The following is a 6,834-nucleotide window of genomic DNA, read 5'->3' on the forward strand; positions in this document are numbered from 1 at the left end:
TGTAATGGGGCGGCGTTCTGATCTCTGGCTACTTCATGCTGAATGGGGGCGTCGAAAGGGGAGTCGGGCGACCAGAGGTCCGAGGCTTAGGGGAGACCAGTGCGGGGTTCTGTAGGAAGCAAGGTGTTAAGGGCCGAGGAGCATTTGGTTTGTGGCCACCCAAGAGACTTCCTCCATGCGCCTGCGAAGGAACCTCCTTTGTCGGCCGTCAGGAGATCCAGGGCTCGTCGATTTTGGAGGGCAACTCGGGCTACTGAGGTGATCTGGTGCTGGAGGGAGGTGATGGAGGCGGCAGAAGCCTCGATGGCTAGCTGGAGTTTCTGTTCTAGGTCAGGGGATGTTGAGACACTGTGTGTTAGGGCTCCTCCCCCATGCCCGCAGCAACGAGAGAGGAAGCGAGGGAAATGCCTGCGACCAAAGGGAGAAAGATGGCCCTTTGGCCCTTAGAGAGGCCGAGGGCCCGCGTGAGTGCTATCAGTTCAGCCCTCTGAGAGGTTGTCCCTTCTGGGAGGCTGTTAGCCTGGATAATAGTTGATAGTTACCACCGCATAGGCTGCCCGTCGGCGTCCATCAGGCCCGAGTTTTGAGCTGCCGTCTATGAAGAGGGTGCGGTCCGGGTTTGAAAGAGGGGTGTCAAAAGTCCCTCTCTCGGCGGGCTGAGGGCCTCTAGGGCTTGGGGGCAGGAGTGGGAAGGGGAGGCCCCGGTATCGGAGATAGGCAAGAGGGAGGCCGGGTTTAGGCCGGGGGAGAGGTCGAGGGAGATAGCAGGGTTTTCAATGAACACTAGGTGGAACTCCTGGATGCGGGAGGGGCCCAGGAGGGAGAGAGACTTGTGGCCTAGGAGGTCGACCAGCTGGTGGGAGGAAAACACGGTTAGTGGGTGGGCCAGAGTCAGTTTGAGTGTTTGGTCAGTTCGGCTGCCGCTGCTAGGGCCCGGAGGCATGGCTGCCATCCCTGAATGGTTGGGTCTAGCTGTTTGGAGAGGTAAGCCACGGGGCGGTAGCAAGGCCCTACAGGCTGGGCAAGGAGTCCAGTGGCTATTCCGGCCCGTTCATCCACAAAAAGGTGAAAGGGTCGGTTTGGGTTGGGCAGAGAAAGGGGAGGAGAAGATATCAGAGCGTTACGGAGGGTGAGAAAGGCCTGTCGAACGGCGGAAGGAGAGGTGAGGGGTTCTTGAGGGGTTTCTTTAGCTGCTAGATATAAGGGTTTAGCGAGGAGAGCAAAGTTAGGGATCCAGTGTCGGAAAAACCCTATAAGGCCCAAAAAGGAGAGAATTTGTTCCGCTGTTTCCGGAGGCTGGAGTTCACGGATAATCCAGGTGCGACCGGCTGTTAGACCTTTTGTGGTAGGGGTAAGGTGGAGCCCCAGGTAGGTTACAGAAGATACAGATAACTGAGCCTTGGCTGGGGAGACCCGATAACCGCGAGAGCCAAGGTAATTGAGGAGATCTGCAGTGTGTTGTCTTGAGAGGCTGAGAGATGGGCTACGAAGGAGGAGGTCATCTACATATTGAAGGAGTGTGCTGGGGGTAAGGGAGCAGGAAGTGAGGTCCCGTGCCAGCGCCTGACCCAAGAGGTGAGGACTGTCGCGGAAGCCCTGGGGAAGAACTGTCCAGGTGAGCTGACTGGAAGTATGAGTATCCGGATCCGTCCAGGTAAAGGCGAAGAGGAAATAGGACTTGGGATGTAGGGGGATAGCAGAAAAGGCATCTTTGAGATCCAGAACCGTAAAGTGGGTTGTGGATGGGGGGATACGGGAGAGCAAGCTGTATGGGTTTGGTACTACTGGGTGGAGAGGAATTATGGCCTCATTGATTAGTCGGAGGTCCTGGACCAGGCGATAATCCCCAGAGGCCTTGCGGGCAGGCAGGATGGGGGTGTTGCAGGGAGAGTCAGTGGGGATAAGGAGTCCCTGGTTTAGGAGTCTGGTGATAATAGGTTGTAGGCTGTAGGCCCCTAAGGAGAGTCTCAGAGATGGGAAACTGGGGCCTTGATGGAAATTTGGAGGGGTCCTTTAGGCGGATGAGGGCGGGGGAATGGTGTGTTGCTATTATGGGCTGAGAAGTATCCCAGAGTTGGGGATTGATTGGGTTCAGTGTGATTGGAAGAGGGGGATAGGAGGGGGAGGGTTCTAGAGACAGGCCGAGAAGAGGAAGCAGGAGTTGGGAGGAGGGGACCTCAGGGTCAAGTTTAACCAGCTGGAGGGAGGCCCCTAAGTGGAAAAGGACATCTCGGCCTAGCAAGGGAACTGGGCAGGATGGTATGACTACGAAGGAATGAGTAAAAGGGAGTCCTTCGATATGACATGGGAGTGGACCGGTCTGGAGTGGGAAGGATGGTTTGCCATCAATACCCATGACCGAGATCTGGGAAGGAGAAACTGGCCCGGAATAAGTAGGCAGGACCGAATAGGTAGCCCCCGTGTCCACCAGAAATGAGATGGACTTACCCGCTACCTGTAGCGTTACCCTGGGCTCGGCGAGGGTGATGGGGGTCTTCGAGTCTGGGCGCCGTCAGTCGTCAGCCAATCCCAGCAGTTCGAGTGGTAATGCCTTTGGGTCGGCCTGCCCCCCGTGTGGAGACGCTGAGGGAGGGCCAGTCGTAGGGCAGTCACTCTTCCAGTGGCCCGTTAGCCCGCAGCTGGGACAGGGCTTAGAAGGAGGTCGGGGATTGGGACATTGGCGAGCCCAGTGGCCTTCTTTTCCGCATTTGAAGCAGGCCCCCGGCGGGGTCGTCTTTTGCGGACCCCGTGGATGCTGTGATCCATGGGAGATGGCCGACCTTAGGGCGGCTACAAGAGCTTGGGTTTGGAGGGCCACCTCCTGGTGCATCCGAGCCTGTCGGCTGGATTCTGCCAAATCCTCACGGCCATTATAGACTTTAAAGGCCATCTTTACCAGATCTCGAATAGGGGTCTGAGGGCCGTCTTCTGCCCGTCTTAATTTCTTTCGGATGTCCGGGGCTGATTGGGTGATAAAATGGGTGGCTAGGACCGCTGCCTCTGCCGGGGTGTCGGGGTCCAGCCGGGTGTAGAGAGTTAAGGCCTCTATAAGGCGATTGAGAAAGATAGCTGGATTTTCGTTAGATTCTTGGGTTATCTCGTTTAGTTTTTCAAAATTGACTACCTTATGAGCAGCAGCCTGCATGCCAGCCGGGAGGCATTGGATCATGAGGTCACGTCTACGACGGCCATCTTGGCCATCCTGAGAAGTCCAGCCTGGATCGGTGCCAGGTACGGCAGTCACTCCGACAGGCATGGAGTTGTTGGGAAGGTGAACCTGATCTGCGTGGTTTTGGGCAGCGGTTTGAATTCTTTCCCTCTCGTCAGGGGTCAGAGTAGAAGATAGGATCACAAAGATATCGTGCCAGGTTAGATCATAAGCTTGAGAGAGATAGGGAAATTCTTTGATGTAGCGGTTAGAGTCAGCAGAAAAGGAGCCTAATCGCTTTTCTAGCTGAGAGAGAGATCTTGGAGAGAAAAGGAAACATGAACTCTAACTAATCCTTCCGCTCCTGCTACCTCCCTCAGAGGGCAGAGGAGATTTGAATCTTGGGAGTCGTGAGAGCGTGTATGTGCACTGATTGGCGAAGCAAGGGGCGTGGGAGGAGAAACCGTCGAGGGAGGCGGGGGAAGGGTTGGAGGGGCCGGAGCAGGTTCAGGAGGAGGAGGGACCACTTCAGGGTAGGGTGGAGGTTGGAGAGGAGCTCTGGAGCGGGGAGAGGCGAGAGATTCGGGTGGGTCGGCTAGTGGAGAGGGGTCATCGTCAAAGGAAATTAAGGGCTTGAATGTAGGAGATGTCTGTTTGGCAAGAAGGATCTGGGAAGTGGAACAATCGACGCAGAGGGAAGGGCGGGAGCGCAAATACCAGAAGGCCTGGAACATAGGGGACCTCAGACCATTTGCCCGTCCTGCAGCAATAATTATCTAGATCACGGAGGATGTTAAAATCCAAAGTCCCTTCAGGAGGCCGTTTGGGTTGATTGTCTAGAGGATATTGTGGCCAGGCCACAGTGGAATAGAAAATAAGCTGTCGGCGACGGAGATCTTGGGAGAAACCGAGGGCTGTAAAATTGGCTAGGAGGCACCCCAGGGGCGTCTTAGAATCTGGTTTCAATTGTGAGGTTCCCATGACCCCCAGTCTGTCCCTGAGTGAATGGAGAGGGAGAGAGGCGTCCCTGGTCTCAGTCTCCAATTCACGGCAGGTCGGAGGGCGGTCAGGCGGTTGGGACGTCTCCACAGTTGCCCGAGGCCCGGAGAGAGGACGGAGAAGTCCCTGACGCGGCCGCGATTAAGGACAGGGAGTCCGGTGGGCAGGGACTCTGAGGGTCGGAGGGAACAAGGGAGGGGACTTACCCCGTTTTCTGCCGGGTCGGGTGGATGAGTAGAGGTTCCCTGGTTGTCTCCTGGGGGAGGGGAGGAGCGGCCCGCGCGGTAACCCGCGGGGCTTTGTACCCCTGCCGGGTTTCGGCACCAAATGTAAGGTCGGATCTTAACAAACGGCACCGCGAAACAGAGGAAAGCTGCTCCCGGGCGAGGTTCACTGGTCCGAGAGAAAGGGGTCAGAGAAGTCACACCCGGGTGAGGGTTGGGCAAGATGTTATAGGGGAAGAAGGGAAAGGGGTGTGGTGAATCTGGGAGAGCGCAAGGTATTCCTTATTTGGTGGTCTTTTCGGGTATCCTGGGGGACGTTAGTCCCGCCCCTCAAAAGGCGGAAAGGCTGGGCTGGGTTCAAAGTCCCCAGGTCAGTTTCTGGAACTGGGTGGTCCGGAATGTCTCCAGGGCAGTTCCTGGAACTGGGTGGTCCGGAGAATTTCGGTCTGATGCAACCTGTGAATCTGATTGTGTTCCCCTGCCTCGGGCCAGTTGGCCTTACAGTTTCAGGCGTACAACATAGTAATTTAATTATTTTAAACATTATACTTCATGACATATATACTTCATTTAAAGTTATAATGGAATATTCCCCGTGTGGTACAATTTATTTTTGTAGCTATGGTTTTTTTATTTTTATACATAGTAGTTAGTATCCCTTAATCTCATGTTTATAATTTCCTCTCCCCCTTCCCTCTCCCCTTTGGAAAACACTAGTTTGTTCTCTATATCTGTGAGTCTGTCTCTGGTTTCGTATTTCATTTTGTTTTTTAGATTTCACATACAAGTGATAACGTACAGTATTTGTCTTTTTTTGTTTGTCGTATTTTTCTAATCATAAGACCCTCCAAGTCCATCCATGTTGTCACAAATGGCAAAATTTCATTCTTTTTATGGTAGAGTAATATTCCTTTGTATATATACAACACTTGTTATTTATCCATTCATCTGCTGATGGACACGTAAGTTGTTTCCATATCTTAGCTATTGTAAATAATGCAGTTGTGAACATTGGGGTGTATGTATCTTTTCAAAATAGTGTTTTCGTTTTCTTGAGATGTATACCCGGGAATGGACTTGTTGGATCATATAGTAGTTCTATTTTTTAGTTCTTTTAGGAACCTCCATACTCTTTTCCATAGTACTAGGCCAATTTGTATTCCCACCAACAGTGTCCTAGGATTCCCTTTGCTCCGTATCCTGGACAACCTTTTCTGGCTGAAGAATTTTTTATGAGGGCATTCAGACAGGTGTGAGGTCATAGCTCACTGTGGGTTTGGTGTGCATGTCTCTAATGATTAACGATGTTGAGCATCTTTTCATGTGCCTGTGGCCATGTGAATTTCTTCTTTGTGAAAATATCTGTTCAGGTCCTGTGCCCATTTTTCGGTTGGGCTGTTCGTTTTTTTGATACTGAGTTGTATGAGCTGTAAAACAACATGTACACCTTATTTTAAACCACTCCCTCTCTTTGAACCCTCGTCTTACCATTTAAATATGCTATGGTATCACTCAACCTTAAATTTTAATTTTAAAAAAAAGGTAAAATTTTGAGGTCCTTTTATTCCCAATAGCTGCCCTCTCACTTTTAAAATCCAATTTGAGGGCAGAGTCCATCAATTTACATTTCTCCTCACCTCAAACAATCTTATTTTTTGTCTCCATTAATTCATGGATATTATTCTTTTATTTAAAAAAAGTAAGTTTTTTCCAAAAAAATAATAAAGAAAATGGTCAGAAGAACGTAGGGGCAAGACGGGAATAAAGATGCAGACCTATTAGAGAATGGACTTGAGGATACGGGGAGGAGGAAGGGTAAGCTGGGACAAAGTGAGAGAGTGGCATGGACATATATACACTACCAAACGTAAAATAGATGGCTAGTGGGAAGCAGCCACATAGCAGAGGGAGATCAGCTCCGTGCTTTCTGACCACCTAGAGGGGTGGGATGGGGAGGGTGGGAGGGAGGGAGATGCAATTGGGGGGGGATATGGGGATATATGTATAACTGATTCACTTTGTTATAAAGCAGAAACTGACACACCATTGTAAAGCAATTATACTCCAATAAAGATGTTAAAAAAAAGTAAGTTTTTTACAACATAAAAATACAAATAGAATGAACCAACTTGTATAAACTGAATTTTGTTCCCCTCCCCCAAGTTCATATGTTGAAGCTCTAACATTTAATTCATCAGAACGTGAATGTATATGGACACAGAGTTAAAACTGTGATGAGATTAAGATGAGCCCTTTAGGGTGGGTCCCTAATCCAATCAGACCTGTGCTCAAGAAGCAAAGTGAGAGACTGCAAAACTGTGTACCTCAAGGACAAAGAGCAGCTGGTTGAAGGTGCGATGTGTATCTATTGATCAGTGGACCTGTGAGGGCCTGAGATGCTATATTTTTAATAAGTCTTAGGTTCCCCCCAAGCTCCTCTTTCTTCTCAGTTACATAAGCTTT

Source organism: Phocoena sinus, chromosome 21 (genome assembly GCF_008692025.1).
Source record: "Phocoena sinus isolate mPhoSin1 chromosome 21, mPhoSin1.pri, whole genome shotgun sequence".
In the NCBI taxonomy this organism is placed as follows: domain Eukaryota; kingdom Metazoa; phylum Chordata; class Mammalia; order Artiodactyla; family Phocoenidae; genus Phocoena; species Phocoena sinus.